Here is a 23,683-nt window from a genome sequence, read left to right as displayed (position 1 = left end):
GTTTTGCATTGTTCTTTGGCCCAGTGCTGTGATCAGAGCAGTTGACTCCAGTCAACTGACTTCCATGCAGAATGAGGCTTTTGTTGTTGTTGATGGGTTTGTGTTGCTGACCCCTGACCTCCATGCTGACTCTTCCAGCACTGCTCCCTGGCGAACAAGACACTGGAGCTTCCTGCTGTCTCTGTTACAGACACTAGCTGAGAGAAAGCAAAACAGAAAAGGTGATTCTGCTATACCTAACCATTCACTGTTGAATAAATTGTTCTTATTTCACCAGTCCCCCAAAAAGCTGTTTGTTGTCAGAGGAAGTGGAAAAGAAAAGGGAATACTTTTTGAGGGCAACAATAGCCACAGAACTTTTTCTCCTTTTTTGTAACAGCAAGTTGTACTGTTAATCTTGTCCTTTTATGAGAGCCAGGGTGGGTGGCTCAGGAATAATATATTTTTCAGCTCTGTACTACAGTTTTCTCAATGCATTGCTGCTTTTTTTTTTTAATTCAAAACACAACAATGTTCTATTTTTTGCAGCACCAAAATATCTCAGGCTATCCAGAATTATTGGCAAAGGCTGCCTCAGACAACATAGAAAGCATTAGATGTAATACTTTGAGATGGTTTATACACTGGATCACCAACACAGTGCCCACAAGCACACAGGTACCTGCAGAGACCTTCCCTGGCACTCAGAGGGTCCCACCTCCCACAAAAAAGGCTTGAAAAAAGCCTTCTAGTCAGATGTCCCCATGGGCCTAAACAGGTTGCTGGCCCCTACTGTATGCAAGGCAGTCAGTGACCAGATGAAACTTTTGATGTGTTTACATCCAATGCATTTGATCATAGAATCATAGAATTGTAGAGTTGGAAGGGATCACAAGGGTAATCAAGTCCAACCTCCTGTAATGCAGGAATTTTTTTGCCCAACATGGAGTTTGAACCCATGACCCTGAGACTAAGAGTCTCATGCTCTTCTCATATCTAATACAAATCCACTCTTATCAACAGTCCCTTCTTGACATTATTCATTCTCATTACACTATAAATGATCTAGAATACATTATTGTCTAGACACACACCAGAGCTATGCAGAGTGCCATGAATCCCACTAGCTGTGCTATTTATTCCTAAACTTCTGAGTATTTGAGCATCTTAGATGTTTTTTGTGCCATTCAGATCCAGGGAATGTGAACATATAAAAATTCAGCATGTTTGCTGCTAGTGTTCATCTGTTTCTTGTAGTATAGTTCTTACTTCCAGTTGGTGTTCCAAACAGGTACCTAGTACTGAATCAAACAAATTCAGGTATGTGAATTAGATGTCATACTTTGTGGACAGTGTTATCAACACTGCTCTGAAATAGTGCCCCCAAAAGGCCAGTTTTAAAAAGCTGTTCCTATCACCTTTACTAAACAGGATGATTTTTTCAGTTATCTAATTACCGTACTTCATTACTATTGTCATTGGTTTTTCAAAATGCACACACGTGCACAAGGGGCATAGATGAAAGGGAGGAAACATTAGGTTAAAGAATATCAAATTAGTAGTCCTTATCGCACACAATTTTTCATTTTTCAAATATTTACTAGGTTATATATGCTTGCCTTCCTGGGGAGATTAAGCTAGTGCCTCTGTTTGCTGGACCATCATTTAAAATGCTGTGAATGAAAAAGATTGGAAGGTAAGTCCATTTCTGAGCCTATCCTGTTAAGTATATTACCTTCTATTTCCTTTCCCGTCACCTATGCCAAGGTCAATTGAACATCACTCTCTGTTGTGAATCCATTAAAAGCAATTATATTCTTTCTGGAAAACTGCGCAATTGTGATTGCACTATGGAATGAAGAATACAGAGTAAGTAGAGATAAGGAACCCAGGCAAGCAAATAGTTCTCATGGCTACAGAGAGACACCTGAAAGCATGCTGGGACATTATATATTTGCATTCAAGTTTAGGAACCCTGCTGTTTGTGTGAAGCTTCCAATGTAACTATCAGCCATTCCTTAGTTGCGTGGCGAGTTCCCGCCCCCCACCAGGGTAAATAAAGACACAAGACACCATAATTTAAGGTTAATTGGGCAAATTAGGCCACAACTTTATTGAATTCAGTAATGAGAGGCATTGGCTTAGGCATTGGTCCTATTGACTATCCGGCTCCAGCCCATTTGCTGGAGACCCGGGGAAGGGTTAACACTATATCGGGGGGAGTCTCCTGCCGAGGCACGGCGACTAGGAGCTCCCCCGGGTCACCGCTCTGGGGCGTGCCTTTGGCCCACACCTCCATAGGCTTCGGACAGGGCCACGCCCCCCAGGGTCCTTTAACGGACCACCCTTCGCTCACTGGGGGGAGGTGATGGCGTTCCTCCCCCCCCACACATCCTCTTAACCCCTTCTTACCAATGCCTACCGCCAATGCCGAAGAGTTGTGACGAGTTGCTACGAGGTAGGCGAAAAACCAAATGGCTGTAAATTGCCAATTGGGAAAAATTCCTACCATGCCCCTTGCGGCGACAGACCGAAGTCCATAGCAAAGTCAGAGACCTGCCTAAAGCCTACCTAGAGGGAGGGAGGGTGGGAAAACGTGAGGGCTAGGGGGGGCAGACCCGGCCGGGATTCCCCTGTTCTCGCGGGGGCTGAAACCAGCCCCCGCTCACGTGGGGTGGGCGTGAAGCCCGCAACCCCACCTCCTGGGCAGGCCGGAAGTGGCTTTCCCAGTCCATATATCTCTCTAGGCTTTTTATTCTCCTATTTCCTTTTCCATGAGTCCCAGACCTAGAATAGCTGGGAATGGCAAGCGGCGGCAACAGTGTAATGCGAGCGAATTCACATGGAAATTTGCCCCACTGACAGCATGTGCTTCCTGAGTCAGCGTTACTGTTTCAGCTGATCACTTTGCCTTTCCCCAAAACTGGTCTGAAGTCCAGTGACCCAGGTGAGCGTGGAATCACCGACGGTAAACTGATTGGCAGGGAGGAAAGAGAGGAGAAAGGCTGCGATAGAAGCGTGAGGGGAAGAGGAATGTGGACAGTAGAGGAAGAATAGGACGGGTCAAGGACAGACTTTGCCCCTGGCAATTACTAGCTGACGTGAGACCTCCTGGCGTCCTTCCCTTTGGGTCCCTATGAGGTAGTAATCGGAGGCTGTTTTCGCATTGCCTGTCCACTTCCCTTGCTTCCCCCCCCCCCACCTCCAGTCTGTGGCAGCTCTTGTTGCATTTGTCGTGCAGGCCGCACTGGCTGTTGCTTGTTAGGAGAATTTGCTGCCCCCCCCCCGGCCAAAGTCAGGCCTATGGTAAGAGCCGTGTGAAGCGGAAGACAATTAGGGGCTTATTAGTGTCCCGGGGAGACGTGTAACTTGTGTTGCTGGGACTTACCAAAACAGCGAGAGTCTTATGGGCAAGCTCCAGCCGAGAAAAGACTGAGGGATTGTCTCACCTAATTACGGGGAATGGGCCTCTTTGTGTTTGTGATTCGGTACGGTTGTCCGATCGCTTTTCTCCGGCTGCTGGCTCAGGCCGAACTGGAAGTGTGCTAATTAGAAGAGAAATGGACGTAGTGATCCTGTCAGCTCTTGTTACCGGCGGGGACAAAGCAGAATATTATTCTGAGGCACTGTTTTGTGAGTGTCCCTCTCCCAGCTCTCATTAGGGGAAAAGGCGGGCGGCTGGGTGGGGAGGGAGGGGATCCTACCACATGGACGGGCTAATGGAGCCCAGGCACCGTTACTGTGCTAATTAACGGGCTCAAGCAAGGCCTTCGTCAACCAGCAGCCGCGGCCATTACACCCGGAGACTCCACCACCTCAACCAACTGGTTAAGGTGAGAGGAAGCGCCTCGACCGAGCTGGACGCCAGGTGCTTGGCCACATTCCTGTTCTTAATAGGGTTGGATCCAGATGTTATTAGTTACTAGTTGTTGTAGTTATTATTATTTATAAAATTTGTATACCGCCCTATACCCATAGATTTCAGGGTGGTTCACAACATAAAATTTCAATATAAAAAAACACAACACAAAATACATAAAAACAAAGACAACCCAATAATCCCCCTTTCTGCAACACATTCTAAAAGGGGATCAGATGTCAATCAGTCAAAGGCCTGGTTAAAGAGGCACCTTTTCACCTGGTGCCTAAAGGTGTATATTTGAACCTCCCTGGCCCCATTGAAATCAATGAGATAAGTTAGTGGTGGTGTACCTGAATTCCCATTGATTTCAGTGGAGGAAAAATGTCAACTTCCTTAGTCTTGATCCCGCTCTCAGTCCCAACAAGAGAACAGAAATGAGGTTTGTCCAAGTGAGCCTTGGGTGGGTTGTGTTAGACTCCAAAGTATTCAGCCTCAAAGTCTGAGCACAGCAGAACTACTTGATTCAGTTCCGGTTTCTTCGTGATGAATACAATCAGTCTACTTATACGTAACACATATTTCCAAGATGTGAAATGGGCATGAGGGTGACATAATGCCTTGCAGGTAGCAAGAGATTTTAGCCTCCAGCACATGAGCAGCTTTAATTGTTTTTTATTATGTAACATGGTCACTTACAGTTTGCCGAGAAAGAGGAAATGCATCATCACAGAGGAGGACCAAAAAAAGGGAAACAGGTTTGTATAAACACTGCATGTGCTAATTTCTGTGAATAAGTACAGATTCAGGAATAATTGCTGTTATTTTAATAGAAGTACAGTACATCTCACCAAAGTGACCAATTGAACTGTTTTATCTGCTATCCAGGTGTTAACAGTTGATTGACAAACTTCAAGACCTTCCATTCTCCCATCTTACTTTCTTTTTAGTTCTAGGAACCATTTATCTGCTAGAAAGATAATACTGGTCAACAACAAATTTGTTGTCTGCGTTTTTTCAGCTGATTTAGGACAAATCTGATGTGCTGAATCCAAAAATCACATTGGTTTTGCTCAATCAGGTCAAGTTTTTGAGCTATGGCCACATGTCATTTTTTTATGTTTTTGTTCACATGTACGCTTGTGTGGAGCATTTTAGAAGAAGTTGGTGGGGGTAAAATGCCATGTCGAATAATTCTTTTGATTGGAAATGATTATTTTAATGACAAGAAGTATTCAGGTCCGATAGTTCTGGGTGATTATGTCGAAAAGGGATCAGTTTGAAGTCATAAAACCTCGAAATCTTCCATAAATTGGTGTGGCAAAGCATAAAGTTGGGGGATCAAAACCCCTGGCTCACTCGAGTACACTGAAGGAGAACTATGAAGGGGTGAAGTATGTGCTGGAGAAAATTGGTTATGATCAGCATAAGTGGTTTATTTGTGTTGACCTGAAGATGGTAAACTTTTTGTTGGGACAACAGTCTGGCTTCACCAAGTACCCATGTTTTCTGTGCATGTGGGATAGTAGGGACCGTGCTCAGCATTACACGAAGAAGGACTGGCCTGTGCAGGAGGAATTGGTGCCTTGCAGAAAAAGGAATGTCATCAACGACCCTCTGGTGGACAGAGACAGAATACTCTTCCCACCGCTGCACATCAAGCTCGGCTTAATCAAGCAGTTCACCAAGGCTCTGGACAAGGATGGTGACTGCTTCACTTACTTGTGCCAGGCTTTTCCAGGATTGACCATGGAGAAGTTGAAAGCTGGCATCTTTGACGGATCTCAGATCCGTCAGCTCATCAGAGATCCAGAGTTCGGAAACTCAATGAACGAAGTGGAACTGGAAGCGTGGAATGCATTTGTTCTGGTAGTGAAGAACTTTCTTGGCAACAATAAGGCCAGAAACTACGCAGAACTTGTCAACAACATGCTGACTGCTTTCAGAAACCTGGGCTGCAACATGAGCATCAAGATGTACTACCTATTTTCACATATGGACCGGTTTCCTGAGAACCTGGGTTCAATGAGTGACGAGCAGGGGGAGAGATTCCATCAGGACATGAAAGAGATGGAGACCAGGTATTAGGGTCGCTGGGACGCAGTCATGATGGCTGACTACTGTTGGACTCTGAAGAGAGACCTCCCTGCCGCTGAGCATTCCAGGAGTTCCAAGAAACGGAAGTTCAAGCCCTGAAGTTTGAAAAATGGTGAAGCAACATGCAATTTACGTGTACTTAACTTTATCAATGCCCACCATTCAGTTTACAGTAATCGATGTTTCTATCAGGTAATCAATATATATTGTTGGAAAAACATTTTTTCTCTCTTAAAAACATATTTAGGATGATATGTGTTGTCAAAAATCAGCTGATAATGCCACAAAAATGTAATCGATTTTGTCACAAGATCTGATTTTTTTCAAATCAACATAGCACAAAAACCTGACCTGATGGAGAGAAACGGATGCCATTTCCTGATTCAGCAGTGCAAAAATACCCTAAATCAGTTGTAGAAATCTAGACAACATTCAAAAAGTAAAAAATTGTTGCCCAGTGTAATCATTAAACATCCTTTCATATAAAGGACTCCTCCTTTGTGAAGTAGGATACATGAGCCCCTTATGATAACATGGATTAGGATGTCTGTGACAAAGAACAAAATAGATCTACTGAACAGTGTCATAACCTTTTGGATTGCTCTCATGGTTAGAATAAGGGATCTCAGTAGTCCATGATGCTGCACAGCTCAGAGTTTTAGCATCCTGATAATCTTGGCTATATTTATCTGAAATATTTTTACAGATAAAGTTTCTATCCATTATGTTTAAAATGTGTGAATGTTGCCAATACAATTCACTTAAGTGTATGGGTATTAAAATGGCAAATGTGATTCAGTATACACAGATAGAAAGGGATGCAGCTGTGAAAAAGGTGAAATGCATGTTAGGGACCATTAGGAAAGGGATTGAAAAATAAAACTGCCTATGGTGAGACCACACTTGGAATAAGGTGTATTATTCTGGTCATCACTTTTCAAAAAGTTTATTAGTTTTTATATTATGATTATGTTAAATCAATAAAATCAACACAAGTATAAGTGTCCAGGTCAAGGGAAGTAATGTGCCCACTCTAGTCTGCTTTGGTCAGACCTCACCTGGGGTACAGTGTCCACTTCCAGTCACCATAGTTTAAGAAGAATATGGACAAGCTCCTTGGAAGAAAGGTGATATATAAATGTAATCAATCAATCAATCAATCAAATATTGAATACCAGTTGCTGGGAATTGCAAATAGGGAGAGCACTGTTATACTTGGGTCCTGCTTGCAGGCGTCTGGTTGACCACTGTGTTGAATGGAGTAGGCTTTTGGTCTGATCTAGCATAGCTCTTCTTATGTTTTCAGTCACAGAAAACAGGAGGAAAATGGGAGGAACTAAGATTGCCAGCGCATTGCTCTGCATTTCTTAACAATAGCTGAAGTCAAATAAATTATGCAAATTATATTTAATATTATTTTTCAAAATATGTACTATTGTTGCTTATTAATCATATCCCGCATATGTCCCAATGAGATGTACAAAATGACAGAAAATGTTTAGGTTGCAAAATGGAGCCTGGCATAGATTTTGGGTTACATTAGTTCAAAATGTTGAGTCTTCTCATGTAAAGGACACAAAAGCCCATCCATGCTTTTCTTTTCTTTTTAGTTCTAGGAACCATTAATCATCAACCATTATGTAGCATGACTCACAGGTTTTTTAAGATCGGACACCAAAAATATTTGTGGGTAAAGATCAACATATGCCAGCGTCCACAAAAATATAGCTGCCATATAATATCAATTTGTAAGTGATCTGCTTTTGGACACTTAATGCTCAGCTCCTGGATTATATCTGGAAATGCCATGAGTCAAGAACGTCTAGTTTCCAGGTTGTCAGCAGCTTGTCATCTCCGTCGCCCAGGCATTCATATTTGCCTCCTGAACTGCCCTCACACCTTTACTTTAAAAATAAAATTAAAGTAAAACCTTTAGCCACATGCATCAGGTTGCATCAAAGGCAGGAGCTTGAGCATCTGTGTCTTCATTTTTATCATACCTTTATATCTATTGGGATGTGAATAGATGCTAGGCGAGGATATATTTATTATATATTATTCTTCCTTCCTCACGTTTGTGAGTTCAACAGAGTGCCATCCCTTTGTAGCTTAAAAGGGAAGCTTAAATAGGCTAGTTTTTGCCTTTTAATTTAAGTAATCCAGGATGCCTTAAGGCAGACTGCATTTTCTTGGTTCTTCCCCTTAAAACAGTAATCATACAGATAGTCTTGTAAAAGGTAAAAATAACATTTACTCAGAATACTTGCTGAAGAGTAACAGATTAATCAGCTTTGTTCGGGCAGGTTTATAATGGTAATTCAGTTACAAAATTATACTTTAGTCTAGTTTAAAATGGAGTCTGAGCATTGGAGCTCGGACTCAGCAGATGTTCTCACATTTCTTACTTGGTGGAAAGCGATGAGGAAGAGACGAAAAAGAGAACGTGCCCAGGCAGGTAAGAGAATATATAGCTCCTGTCAGGGCACAGTGGGAGTGTCTCTCACAGAGTTCTCTCTTGCAAACTTACAGGAAAACTCTATGATCTTCAGCTCCTATCATGCGCCTGTCTGGCAAAACATGAACTATTGGTTTTTGACTGCATTTTAAATATCCCACAATATGCTGTCTTTCCTCCATTCTGAAACAGGCAGCAGCATACATACTATTCCCAGGAGGTTCCAATTCTAGGCACAAAGCAGACATAGACCTGCTTAGCTTCAGCAATGTAGTTATTTTGCATTGCCTCAGACTGAATTATTTCATTGCAACAGTCAGTGCTATGGAGTATTGCATCCCCAAGGAAAACCAAGCAGGGGTGGGAAGCATGTGACTGCAAAAAGCTATCCTCCCCCGCTCCCCAATCTGAGGAGTGGACAAACAGGAGATTTGGGAGGCTGCTAAGGTAGCAGGGTTGTGTGATGTCATAGGAAAATATGTCCTTTGTGAAACCTAAAGGTGCTCTGGGAACAAGAAGGAGGAAATAGGCACTCATTGATTTATTAATTCTTCATGCTTCCCTGGTCCGTATCGTTAAAGCTATGGTTTTCCCAGTAGTGATGTATGGAAGTGAGAGCTGGACCATAAAGAAGGCTGATCGCCGAAGAATTGATGCTTTTGAATTATGGTGTTGGAGGAGACTCTTGAGAGTCCCATGGACTGCAAGAAGATCAAACTTCTCCATTCTTAAGGAAATCAGCCCTGAGTGCTCACTGGAAGGACAGATCTTGAAGCTGAGGCTCCAATAGTTTGTCTACCTCATGAGAAGAGAAGACTCCCTGGAAAAGACCCTGATGTTGTGAAAGATTGAGGGCACAAGGAGAAGGGGACGACAGAGGACGAGATGGTTGGACAGTGTTCTCAAAGCTACCAGCATGAGTCTGACCAAACTGTGGGAGGCAGTGGAAGACAGGAGTGCCTGGAGTGCTCTGGTCCATGGGGTCATGAAGAGTCGGGACACGACTAAACAACAACAACAAAAATGTTTAGGATGGTTTGGATTTACTGTTTTATTCTATCCAGTAAATCTAAAGTTTTAGGCACGCAGGCGGCACTGTGGGTTAAACCACAGAGCCTAGGACTTGCCAATCAGAAGGTCGGCGGTTCGAATCCCCGCAATGGGGTGAGCTCCTGTTGCTCGGTTCCTGCTCCTGCCAACCTAGCAGTTCGAAAGCACGTCAAAGTGCAAGTAGATAAATAGGTACTGCTCTGGCGGGAAGGTAAACGGCGTTTCCGTGCGCTACTCTGGTTCGCCAGAAGCGACTTACTCATGCTGGCCACATGACCTGGAAGCTCCCTCGGCCAATAAAACGAGATGACCGCTGCAACCTCAGAGTCGGTCACAACTGGACCTAATGGTCAGGGGTCCCTTTACCTTTACCTTTAAATCTAAAGTTTAGCAAATATGTAGCTCCTAGGACATGTGTTATTTGCAGGGAGGAAGGGTACAAGGAGCAAACTAGAAAGGTGAAACTTGCTGCTTTGACACTGGAAGAGTGCAGCCAGTGGAATTCCGGAAGACTGAGGATGACCTGGATCTCTTAGCTGAACAAGGGCAGCAGAAATGGAATTTATATCAATAACAACATAATCTACTTAGAAGTTTGTTAATCATTTTTGCTGTTAGCTTTTCTTATAAGCATAAGAACATCTTGCTATAATTATAGAACACATTGATGACATCTCATTTGGAGCAACCAGAATGTATTTGATAGCATCTCTCCACCCCCCGCAAAATGTGCGCGCACACCCACCCACTCCACAACTGGTTTTGTAGATATGGAAAATTGTATTATTTGATAATTCAATTTAGTTTTGATCATGTATTTTAAACAATTCATCCAGACTACTGTACTTTACCTAATGGCTATTTTCATATGCTTCTTTCCTTTTCCTTCAGCTTGTGGCTTGGATCACTTGCTCAAATTTTCTGAAGTTCTTAATTCTCCTTGTGGCATTCTTTGATCTAGATTCTGACAATTGTTCTATGGGAAGCTGGTGAGCTGATGGTCCTACTTTGCACCTTCACTAGGCAGCTGGATGAAAACCGTGATCACTGATTTGTTGTTGTTAATTGTGTCTGACTCTTCATGACCCCATGGAACAGAGCACACCAGGTACTTCTGTCTTCCACTGCCTCCTGCAGTTTGGTCAAACTCATGTTAATAATAATACATTTATTGTCATTGTACAACCTGTGTACAATGAAAATAAACGAGCCTCCCTTACCCTCCCAAACACTCAGTCTTGTTGCACTCTGTGTGCTTATCAAACAACACACCACCTCGCAAGTCAATTTTGCTATGTTATTTTCCATTCAACAGCCTAACAGCCCACGGATAGAAGCTATTTTTTAGCCTGTTGGTACAGCTGATTATACTTCTATATCTCCTGCCCGAGGGTAGATTAAAGAGGTGATGGCCGGGGTGTGAGTCATCACTGAGAATTTTTCTCGCTCTCCTAAGGCAACAATCCCTTGCGATGTCATCTAGGGGACTCAAGGGACAGGCCATGATATCATGTGCTGTATTCACCACCCTCTGTAGAGACTTTCTGTCCGTGGCTGTTAGTAGCTTTGAGAACACTGTCCAACCATCTCATCCTCTGTCATCCCCTTCTCCTTGTGCCCTCAATCTTTCCCAACATCAGGGTCTTTTCCAGGGAGTCTTCTCTTCTCATGAGGTGGCCAAAGTATTGGAGCCTCAGCTTCAGGACCTGTCCTTCCAGTGAGCACTCGGGGCTGATTTCCTTAAGAATGGAGAGGTTTGATCTTCTTGCAGTCCATGGGACTCTCAAGAGTCTCCTCCAGCACCATAATCCAAAAGCATCAATTCTTTGGCAGTCAGCCTTCTTTATGGTCCAGCTCTCAATTCTGATGTAATGCTTCCCATGTTTTCCTTGCAAACCACTTCAACATCAGAACCACGGAAACAAACGTTGTAGCAGCATTTTAAAATCAGTCCCTTTAAGGGTTCAAGAATAGGATTGGAAGGGGTCGTTATAAAGTATACCTTGAGCATAAGGCTGTTGCAGTCTAACCTGGAGAAGAAGAAGCATATGAAACCCTTCTGTGAGATTGTGCCACCACCAAATAAGGTCAGAATGGCAGGCTTAATGGTTTCTCTTGTATCAGTATATTTAGAAAAAGCATCAAGGGTCTTGAGGCACCTTAAAGACGAACACTTTTTATGGCATAAGCTTTCATTGGCTACAGTCTATAGTCTAACTTTACAAATCTGGTGCCCTCCATAAATTTTGGCCTGCAACTCCCATCAATCCAGGCTAGCATGGCTGTGCTGGCTGTCAGTGGTGGAAATTGTAATCCAAAACATCTTGAAGGCACTAGTAGAATGCCTACCAGCCTCACAGGAAGAGCACCATCTCTGCAACTTGTATATCTTGATGCAGAAGAGAATACAAGGCTGCTCTTCATTGTACCTATATGAGATGTACTCCCCTATTAACATGATTTATGTCCTCACCGGTGTTCCTTTGCCCTAGTTTGGAGAGCATCTGTTTTGATCCAGCTGTGACTGTGCCTTGTAGAAATTCCAGTGCTCCTTCATTCCCAGCTCAGGTGCATCCCCACGTAATTCTCTTGTAATCTCCAAAGCAAGCAAGAACCGAATCAATGAGCTAAGGCCAATAAGTTAAAATCTCTTTGGGGACTGCTTCCTGCTTCCCTCGATTTGTGTCCTTCCTGCCCCACAACACTTATTTTTTCCCTCTAGTAAGCTTTATGCCTCTCCCTCCTCCACGGAACTGTTCTCCAGCAATGCATGCAGGTGAATTCCCACAGTTCCACCGTGCTTGAGAGGAACAAGTAGACACAAGCACAAGAAGGAAGGGGGGGAGGGGAGATCGCACATCACCTGACCCCCTTCAGCCAATTCACTGAGACAAGACGTCAAATTAATGAGCCCTCAGGACCGTAATTAGCTGTCAATTACCTCAAATTAATCAACTCCTCGCCTAATTAAGCATTATCGGCAGGTGGGCAAAAAACGGGCCATTGTGTGGGAGCCATGAGAAAAGCATGGCTGGCAAACTTGGTTAGTATCAGCGGCGCATTCCCTGCCTCACTGCACCACAGACACCAGGACAGCCAGGAACTTCTTAAAGGCACACAGACCCCTTCGGTCGGCCACCACCACCCCACACTTCCTTCCTTCAACCCCCCAGAGTCTCTGGATGCAACCTAAGGCAGTTGGGAGAAGATGCATTGGCTGAGTCGTCCTTCTCTGAAGGTGATGCTGTGGTAGGACTTCTTGTGCCTTCACTGAGATGCCACCAAAAGGTGAACCTGTAAGGCATATCTGCCCTATAGTTGTAGTCCAGTATGCCCAGTCTGGGCAACTGGATGTGCAGGGTCTCATCTGGCTTGTGTGGTTGAACGCATGGTTTTGCTCAGTCCCTGGTGGGTGAGAAAGACTCCTGCCTGGAAGCTTGAAGAACTATTGCCAGTCAGTGTTGACAAAACTGAACTAAATGGATCAGTGGTGTGACCTGGTATAAGGTAGTGTCCTATGTTCATATGTTTGTGGTTATCATCACCCATCCAGCAATGTTTCCCTACACCGCCACATTGGGTTTTCAAAGTCTGAACTTAGGCAGTTCAGGCAGAACCTTCATTCATGAGTGCAGTAAATGCTTTGTTGTTGTTTAGTCGTTTAGTCATGTCCGACTCTTCGTGACCCCATGGACCAGAGCACGCCAGGCACTCCTGTCTTCCACTGCCTCCCGCAGTTTGGTCAGGCTCATGTTTGTAGCTTTGAGAACACTGACCAACCATATCGTCCTCTGTCGTCCCCTTCTCCTTGTGCCCTCCATTTTTCCCAACATCAGGGTCTTTTCCAGGGAGTCTTCTCTTCTTATGAGGTGGCCAAAGTACTGGAGCCTCAGCTTCAGGATCTGGCTACCTTGGGGGGAAAACCATAAGCATGAATGGTTTGCATTCGATCTATAGACTTGGGAGTTTTGTTTACTTATTTATTTAATCTGTATACTGCCCTTCATCTGAGGATCACAGGGCAGTTTACAGTATCAAAATGCCACCTGGAATGTGTCAACAAGCTCCCTTTTAGCTTGTTCTTTTTGTATCTTTCCCTCTTTTTCACTTAGGTCAAAGACATTATTTGAAAGGAAATTAAAATTATGTTGCCTCAGTTTTTGTTTTTAAAAGGATACAGGATTTCAAAGAAAGAGAAAAACAATTCCTAGGCACTGGAAATGGTTTCTTGCCAGGCATACAAATTCCTCATTATATAATTGGTTTGCATCAAGTTTCGCCCTGAGTAGAAAAACCAGGAGAACAAACCCAAATAAGGTGTTTCATAAATGATCTTGTAAACTTATTAAGCAGCTAGTGAAGAACAGCTCAAGAGAAAATAGAATCACTTTAAATCACATATATTGCAAAAAACATTAAAATGAAAGGCTTTGATTATGTCTCAAAATCCATTTTTGTGTAGCCAGATTATCACCCGGTGCGTTGGATTTGCACTGCATTAGTGATGATCAAGATTAGATCAGAATCCCCAGATAACAGACTGGAGTACACAGGATGTCAATTTGTGACATCATAGCAATAGTAGTAAAAATCATCACATTTACTGAAGAAGCCCTAGGTCAAGAATGATCTCAGAAAGAAATCGTTGGAACGCAATGTCTTGTACAGTAATGTCCTACACCCAACCCTATCATTAGGCAGATTAAAGTGGCTGCCTTGGGCAATTGGTTTTGGGTGTCATGAATGTTCATTAAAATGTTAATTATTAAATTTATTATTGCTGTAATTTTACCACCAAGGAAAGCAAATGCACAGTGAAATATTATTATTATTATTATTATTATTATTATTATTATTATTACTAATGCTAATGCTATATTTATATTCTGCCTTTTCCCTTGACAGGACCCCTGACTAATAAAAACAAGAATCACAAAAAATAGAAAAACAACCATTCGATAACAATTAAACATTAATAGAATTAAAACTCTCCCTCCCCCCCCCTCTCTATAATTTCTTTAAGACATACAAATAATTGCAATAAAAACTGCATGACACCACCCTTTCATTTAACACAGTCAATTCCCATATTCTGTCTCAGGGGCCAAAATAACATGACCAGCCATTCCTCAGAGTTTTCATTTTATCAGGATTCAGCTTCACCCTGGTGCTTGGTGTCATCAGCATACATATGGCACAGAATTCCAAAACCCCTATGACCTCTCCCTGCAGCTTCATATAGTTGTTAAACAGCCTGGGATATAAGATACAACCTTGTAGTAACTCATAGCTTAATTGCTGTGGGGCAGAGCAGAATTCTCCCATTGTACCATTATGGGTTTGTGGGTGCCAAATACCTGTATGCCCTGGACCCAGCAAGTGTTAGAAGCAAATTAAGCCCACCTAGTTTCCTATGTTTGGGTTGTGGGCCATTAAGAGAACAAAGGATTGATTAAGAGAATATGGGTCTAGGAAGGTCCTGCAAGAGAAATCATGCTTCCACTTCTTTCAAGGCAGCAGGCACCACCTACTGTCACAAGGAGCCTTCATAAGGAAACTCCAGACGAAAAACTGTGAGCAGAGTTAGAAACTGGGATAGAAAAGCTAGGAGCCAAATGGCTTCTGGGACCTGGGTTGTGGGCACCAAAACAGAATGTCTAGTCGCCACTTGGGGGGGTGTGGCGGCAACATTTTATTAATTCTTTTGATAAATATGAATTAATACTCAATTCACATTAGTCACACATTTTTTAGCAGAAATTGTTAATACATGTTTAATGTGGTGTTTACATTAAAAATATAGGTACCCTACTTCAGTTTTCAAAACACTCTACCCTTTATCATTAAACTCCTTAGCATATTGTCTATCCTTAAAATATACTTCAAGGTTTCAAAGCACATACATTTCAGCAATTCTTGAGTGTCAGCCAGGTGCAAAAAAGGGCACCCACACTTTTGGAAATGCTCACAAATGGAGAATATTTAGGTGCAAAATGCGCCTGGCACCCTGCTAATTTCGAACCCTGACCGTGAGAGGGGAGATACTTCCTTCTGTCCATCAAGCAATTGCTTTTTTCACCTGCCTTGCCCCACCCTTAAGCCTTCATAAGGGAGCTGTTTCCAAAGGAAGAACTGTAAGGGGTGACAGAATTTGTCATCATGAGGTAGTGAATGAGAGACAGAAAGCTCACCCAGGCCCCTTTTGTCAGCTTCAAAAAGAGCTGGTGAATTTTTGATCCCCACATGACAGATAAGTGTTAGAAGGAGGAGGTGGACCGGGTGGGTCCAGGGAATAATGGTTTGATTTATTATATTCCTAAACCACCTTTCATTCAAGTGAATTGCAAAGCGGCTTACAAACAATAAATAACAACATAATAGAATATCACAAATACAGCATACATCAAATAGAATAATTAACAAATCATCAGTAAAACTATTTCACACCATCAGTAAAGCAAATGCAATCTATAAATCACTATTAAGAAAACAACTAAGAAAAAGGCTAAGCAGCACAAATACAACAAAAGTCATATAGGATTCACAATGTAGTACAGCATTCGTAATCTATAAAACAATATTAACAACATTAACAAAATAGTAACCAAAAAATAAACTATTTTTTTTTAGTTTATTTGGAGGTGGGGCAGCACAGGTGAAGCCGGTCACCAAGGTTTGTTCTTGGTTGACAACTTATGGTTTGTCTTGAGGTGACAAGCCACAAGTCCAGGTTCAGATGACAAACTATAGCTAAGCTTGTACCAGCCCAGCAGCAGCGGGACTGGAGGAGGGAAAAAGTGGCCGTAATCTCCTCTCTAGGGTACCACATGCTTGTGGGGTCACCGTAAGCTGTGTTTTAGCTTAGCATTACATGCAAAGTGAGCCATTTTGGGATGAAGGGTGGGATATAAATTCAATAAATGATCATAAAACAATTTGGTTGGAGGTTAAACTACCAGCTCCACAGCAAATTAAAACTGTCACACTGTTAATTTTTTAAGGCGGCAGTGGGGGGATTCTGGCCCACAGCAGGGGTACTAATTTGGCCTGCTAAGCCATTTTCTCCAAGCCATGTCCCTCTAACATGATGTCAGGTGAGGGACAGGCAAGATCATGGCTGCAAAAGTAAGAATTAGGAACCTTTAAGTGCTCTCACAATTGCTGATTAGCAAGCAGGACTTGCAGTGCCTTTTAAATTTGGTGCCAAATACAAACCTCACTGGGACTGGATCAGATATACTGAATAGAGCTGATCCTGCTTTTGCAGGGACCTTCTTTTGAGACAATACTAAAACTGTCAGTATGAGAGCACTTGGGGAAAGTGTGGGAGTAGAAGGGAGGAAACTGGGAGACGGGGTGAAAACTTATGGCTAGACAAAGCAAAAGATGGTTAAAATAATTATGCAGCTGTTTAATAGGTAATTAAAAGCTCACATAGAAGAGGATGGAAATTTTGCAGTAACTATTTATTTGCAAATGACACACACTGAGCATGAAGGAGCAGCAAGTACCCAGTCAAACAGTGCTAGTCTGTAAAGAAGAATCAGTTCTGCCAAAAGCAAATAGCATCCACATTCAGCCCCCAGCCCAAGCACATCATGTGTGTCCCAGCTCAGTGGCCCACCAGATCCCGCTGTTCACCGCAAGATTATCTATCAAAGGTAACTGAGTAAGGATCGTGTTAGCCCTAAAATATCAACTAGCCATTGGCAAGCAAAGGAGGAAAACAAGAGAGGCATCTCAGATCATGAACAAGTCTTCCTTTTCTGGACCTGAGCATTAGAAATATTCCAGCCTCTCTGAGCATCTAGCAAGCCACTCTTGGGTTATCGTCAGCCAGCTTTAGTTTTCTCAGTAACAGAAAGCATACTGAGTTCAATATCCTTGGGATCTGACACAAATACTATATTCTCCCTACTCCTATCACGCCTGTCATGCGGATGTACAGTATGTAATGCTGCAGTTTCATACCACAGAAGTTCAGTGCTTAATCTGTAAAACAATAAGATCCAGGGCTCAAGTATGCTTGGAAGCCAGACCCTCTGACTTGACCCCAATTACAGGTGTGCAAGTTACAGCTACTCAGTACTAGTGACACTGGGAACATATACTGAGTCTGACCATTGGTTCATCTAGTTCAAAATTTCCTACACTGACTGGCAGTGGCTCTCCAGGGCTTTGCATCCCCTTAAAGGTACTTTGCATGTGCCCAGAATCTCTCTTTAGCATCCGATCCCTGGCACTGAAAACAGTTTCCAAAGAAACTAAGCCCTGCCGCTTTCCCAAAGGAACATCCAGGAATATGGTCTAATCCCACACTTTGCATGTAAGTGCAGTTTAAAAGGGCAACCTGGACTGCGGAGGAAGCACAGATTTCAACAAGTGGGAACTGGACACGGAAGCCCTCCCTGTCAAAGGCCATATGGACCAAGTCTGCAAGAAGGCCACTGAAACCCACAAATATGGTAAATGATGTTGACAGGAAGCTATACATTTTGCTGGCAAGAGATGAGAAGGCTCTAGGCACGTGTGAGATAAATCTAAGGGGGCAGCGGATCTTGTTAGGTCCTCACCCCGCCCTCCGTTGCCTTGAGACCCCCAACCTTAAGACCTCCCCCTCCCCAAAGGTGTCCTGCCCCCTCTCTTTATGTTTTAATTACTGCCCATTTTAATCTTGATTTGCATGCCGATCTCTCAGAAGTGGGCCATGCCTGGTCTCTCCAAAGCTCTTGTCAGCAACTCCCCCAATAATACACAGGAGGTGGGTGGTGGGGGGAGGCTTAAGGAGCAAATCACTTGCATGTTAATGAGACTGTTTGCTGGAGTCAAGAGAGAAAACAGCAAACAAACAAATGGACTGAATTCCAGCGGCAGCTGTTTGCTCCTTAATCTCGGCTCGTCAGAGGCTGCCCTTTGATGGGACACAATCTACACAAACGATTGTGCTAAATCTTCTAATCTACGTCCTCATTATTACATCCCTTCTTACGCATGTAAATCAGGGACAAACTCATTTTAATATGTAGATAGATTATGGGAGGGGAGGGGAAAAGGGGAGCTACTAATGGTGTCTGTGAGTCAGAGCCTTAAAAAAGGGGGGGTTAGTAATAAGGAGATTGGTGGGGAGGAAAGGGGGGGGGGTCTGTCTGTGGAAAGCCACCAGGAGGAAAAGTGGAGGGCTTGTTGATGGCCCAAGAGGGAGAAGCTTAAGGGGGGAGGCCTCAGTCACTCTACCGGAGGGGGCCAATAAAGCGAGCAGCACTTCAGAAAGAAGTGCAATTCAATTAAACAGAGCGTGACAAGCTTTGTTAGAAAGGGGGGGGGGGAGCACACTGCAAAATAAAATGAGAGTTAACTATCCGGATTAAGTTTAAAGCAGCCACAACAATGAAACTACAGAGCACACCAGGGAGCGACTCCTTCCGAAAGAAGTACAGACGAATACAGAACAGGCAGGTAGCAAGGAGCCCTATAGAGCATGCTGCTGGTGCAGTGCAATAACAGGAAGAATTTGCAATCTCAAAAATAAGATCTTGTGGCACAGTGAGTGGGGCCTGTTATCATTTAGTGGGCTGTGCAGAAATACTGCTGTTGAATGGTAAGGGACAGAGAGCAATAATAATGCCGACCAAAATAGACTTTTACAATGTTATCTGTAGCAGTTTATTCTCACTTCTCAGCACGGAGCAATAACTACTTCTGTTGCCTTGGCAGTTCAGGGTGAGCATACAACGACCCAGAGGCCTCAAAGCGTGGGCAGGGCAGCCCTGCATTGTGACCTTAGTAGTAGAATCCTAGAATTGTAGAATTGGAAGGGACTATGAGGGTCATCTAGTCCCACCCCCTGCAATACAGGAATCATTTGCCCAACGTGGGGCTTGAATTCTCAACCCTGAAATTAAGAGGTTCATGCTGTACCAACTGAACTACACCTAGTAACTAAACTAGGTTGCGTGAACAACCCTGAAGTGAAGTAGTTACCATGGGGGAAATCACTGACAGCGTGATATCTGAACAACAGCAAAAATGTAGCCAATCAATTCTGAAATGTATGTGTATACATTACCATGCATAAAGTATGATATACACTTTACCATGCATTCCAGTTGGGTTTGGTGTATAGCAGATGTTCACATTCAATGCAAAGGAAAATAAAGGAGGAAGCAATAAGGAGATCTGTTTTTCATGTGAGTGTGATAACAAAACACCTAAGGACCTGAAAACAAACTGAATGCTAATTTAATAAAAGTTTGTACACTTAGCTGTTGAAGAGTTGCTAAGGGACTAACTGGGCAATGTAAACATACCAGCAGGCCCATTTGTCGCATATCCTTAGTGTACTAAAGGAATTGATGATTAAATTTACTGAGCTTCTGTTAGCTACCGTGTTTGGAAGAAGGACAGGTACAGCCCAGACCTAGGGAGAACTTCAGAGGGACAATGTGTTCCTACCTTGCCTGCAGTAACAAATACCTAGCAATATATTTTGCATTAACTCATGGAACCCTTTGAAAATTTGCTGTTCATATGCAGAAATGTCATTGTTCTCATTCTTCATTTTCAGCTGCAAGAAGAAACCAACTGTGGCCAGCATCACCATAACACTTCCATGCTTCTTGAAATTGCTCAGGGTTTAGAGGGGCGGCAGGTGGCAGAAACAGGTAAAAAAAAAAAGGTGAGCAAAGAAGGAATGAAGAAAATCTTGAGGTGTATGCTCTCTTAAATCTATTAAACTATCCTAAATGGAAACATTTATGTTTCACATTAATGCTCCAATACTAAGCATATTTGCTCAGAAAGGTTTCGATTTTATTTGCCTCTGAGTAAGCTTGTTTAAGTTTGCAGCCTGACCAACGACATGATTTGAAGCACACTGTGCCATAGTCTTCTGCCAGCACATTGGGGGCGAAGAGTGTTAGCATGGCAATTGGGGCAGGGGCATTTCCTCCCCTTGCCCCATGGTACAGCTTCCCCATTATACTACCCATAGAAGTGCCACAATCTAAACTCTTGACAAGACTGAAATTACACTGACCTGTTTGAGGAAGTACTTTAGAGCATGTGATAAAATGGTTCCAGAAACCACCCCTGCTCATTGGTAATCTGAAGAGTGATTATTGAGACTGTAATAAAAATAATAAAAGACAACAGCTGACAGTTTCCTGGAAATTTCCCTTCTTGCTGAAGAAGCAAGCCAGTTTTCAGTGCGGATTTTAAAATATATATATATATATATAGGGTCTTTGGTACTGCAAGTGGATGCAGTGGAAACTTCAAAGAATGGTACAATGATTAATGTGGCATCAAGTAAGTCTCAGATAGAAGGGTCTTCCATGTAACAACTGTACAATTGGATCCTTCAAATGATATACAAGTTTCAAATATATCATCGTTGAACAAGGTGACCAAGCAGATCATCACTGTTCATCTTCAAGCATTCCTGGATGAAATATAAATATTCTATTATCGTTGCAACCAGTTTTCAGACCATAGTTTTGGACTCTTTGGTTGCCCAGCTTTTGAGAAACTGATTTTTCCTCAACGTGGAAGGCTAAAATTGCCCCCTGGTAAATATTCAACCAGTTTTAATGAACTGGCTCTAGGTATTGCTTAAAACCATGTTGATGAACACCATTGTTGTGTCTTGGGGTATAGAGGGTTCCAAGCTACGAGAATGTGTCTTGGGTACTTTGGAAGATCAAGTGGTTTTCGTCCTTTTTTAGTGCAGCAGTCCTTAGTTGTACATAAGCTCAATTGTTACAAAACTGTGATTCACACCAACTCCATTGATCCTGAAAACTAGCATGAGTACATAGAAAACTGCCTTATACAGTTGGTCCATTTGGCTCAGTATTCTCTACACCAGGCTTCTTCCACCTCGGCCCTCCAGATGTTTTTGGCCTACAACTCCCATGATCCCTAGCTAGCAGGACCAGTGGTCAGGGATGATGGGAATTGTAGTCTCAAAACATCTGGAGGGCCGAGGTTGAGGAAGCCTGCTGTACACTGACTGGCAGCAGCTCAGACAGGGTTTTCTCCCAACCCTATCTGAAGATGTTGGGGATTGAATCTGGGGTCTTCCAAATGCAAATAAGTTGCTCTACCACTGTGATATAGCTCATAGGCATATTGATCCAAGCCATAGGCTGCATACACACCGCACATTTAAATATCCCCCCAAAGAATCATGGGAATTGTAGTTTACCCCCCACTGAGCACTTAACAAACTACAGTTCCTGTGATTCCTTTTTTTGGGGGAGGATGTACTTTAAATGTTCTTCAAAGGTATGGTGTGTACACAACCATAGAAGCAAGACTTTCTTCTACCCACAGGGTTGTAATGGGAGAAAATGAAATCATTAAACAAATGAAATATAAATGAAGTTTGTGGCCTACACTGGAGTCCAAGAAGAGGGCTGAGGTAGTTTGTTCACAATAAGTTGCTCCTGAAGCGTCTATCTTAAATTGAAAAATCACAAACTCAAAGATGTGCATTTTAAACAGAAAAGAAATGCCTCAATGTGACTTTCTATAAATATTTTCTTTCCTGTCTGGATTGTGCTAGTGTGAAATACAACAAATACTTCTGCAGTTTTCAGATTATGCTGCATGGGGGGGGGGGGCAGATGATGCCTGATTTAATTTTGGCAGCAAAGATTCGCTCTCTGCCTGTCTTCAGTGAATTTCTAGCCTCCAGACTAGATTCTGTGAAACATACACTAGAAATATATTGGACTCTTAACTTCCTGTTGCTTTCCATTCACAGTAACAAATCCGCAATGATCCTGACAGCAAAGAGAGCCTCTTAAGTGCTATTTCTGTATTACATTTGGCAAGTGAAATTTGGCCTGCATGCTGTGATTATTGTCCAAACTCTTGCAAAATATGTCAGGCTGAAAAACGGAAAGTGATTTTGACTACTATGCAAGTCTGTGGCCTTATCCTAGGCCATAACCCTCAGTACTTAACGACTTCTGGACATGAGTGTAAGTATTTATGGTCTTCCTCCTCCCCTGAGAATGAAATTATATGTTTCTGTAACCCTCTTCCAATCCATAGATGTGCACACATTCCAACCTTAACACCTACATTACAACAGAGAAAATAGTTGAGGTGTTCCAGGTCCTTCTGTGGTCATGATTTATTGGATTATTGGTTTATTTTCTTACATTTGCACCCCGTCTTTCTTCCATTGTGGGGCTCAAGGCATCATATGGGCAGTTTCTAAGCAGCCACCCATCTATGAACTAACCAGACCACAAGCCTCAGTCCTGCTTAGCTTCATCAAGGTGGTGGTCTCTCATATGTAGTCAGACCACACACTGGCATCATAACCAGTGTGGTGTAGTGGTTAAGAGTGGTGGACTCGTAATCTGGTGAACCGGGTTCGCTTCCCCGCTCCTCTACATGCAGCTGCTGGGTGACCTTGGGCCAGTCACACTTCTCTGACGTCTCTTAGCCCCACTCACCTCACAGAGTGTTTGTTGTGGGGGAGGAAGGGAAAGGAGAATGTTAGCCGCTTTGAGACTCCTTCAGGTAGTGATAAAGCGGGATATCAAATTCAAACTCTTCTTCTAACTCTGGAGCAGAGCATCTGCTTTGAAAGCAGAAGGGCACAGGTTCAATCCCCTGCATACTCAGGGAGTGCTGGGAATTGTCCCCATCTGATATCCCAGAGAGCTGCTGCCAGCCAGTGTAGACTATACTGGGCTAAATGGACCAGTGGTTTTACTCAGTGTAAGACAGGTTGCTATATTCCTGTGCACCAAAGGCATATTTAATCCAGCAACCTGTTTCTCTTAGTGGCCAACCAGATATCTATGAGAAGCCCACATTCAAGGCATGAGGGCAATAACCCTCTCCCAGTTACTGGCATTCAGAGGCATGCTAAATCTTCCTTTCCTTCTCTTTTCTTCTGTAAAGTTATCAAATGAAATTATTTTGCCTGATGAAATGAACTTTCCCTTTCCACCATTCAAAAATGCCTATTGCATCTTGCATCCTATATGATGCAACAGTATTGTTGCCTCGCAATTAGAGATTATTGGTTTGTGGCAGAACAGTTTCACAAACCTTGTAACCTCCGTGTTAACAGGAAACACTCTAGATGACTCCAAGGTCAAAGGCTAACCATTCAAAGTAATGACTGGAATTCTACGCTATCAAAATAATATATGATCAGAGAGCGAAACCACAGCAGAATTCCTAAGGCTTGAGTTCTGCATGCAGAAGCAATTTGAACT

At 43.0% G+C, this 23,683-nt stretch overlaps 1 long non-coding RNA gene across 2 annotated transcripts; it reads left to right on the top strand.

The window, feature by feature from the left end:
- Positions 1-2,607: 2,607 nt before the first annotated feature.
- On the top strand, positions 2,608-20,158 carry LOC308462661. 2 transcript variants are annotated; one of them, XR_013979250.1, is made up of 4 exons: positions 2,608-2,926; positions 4,540-4,596; positions 17,777-17,905; positions 20,005-20,158. It is a non-coding gene; the product is annotated as an uncharacterized lncRNA (long non-coding RNA). The 2 variants fall into 2 exon arrangements; XR_013979249.1 differs by lacking the exon at positions 17,777-17,905.
- Positions 20,159-23,683: the final 3,525 nt, after the last annotated feature.

The sequence above is a fragment of the Podarcis pityusensis genome, assembly GCF_964106645.2.
Source record: "Podarcis pityusensis genome assembly, chromosome: 1".
Lineage (NCBI taxonomy): Eukaryota > Metazoa > Chordata > Lepidosauria > Squamata > Lacertidae > Podarcis > Podarcis pityusensis.
This window is presented reverse-complemented; position numbering and strand designations above follow the sequence as displayed.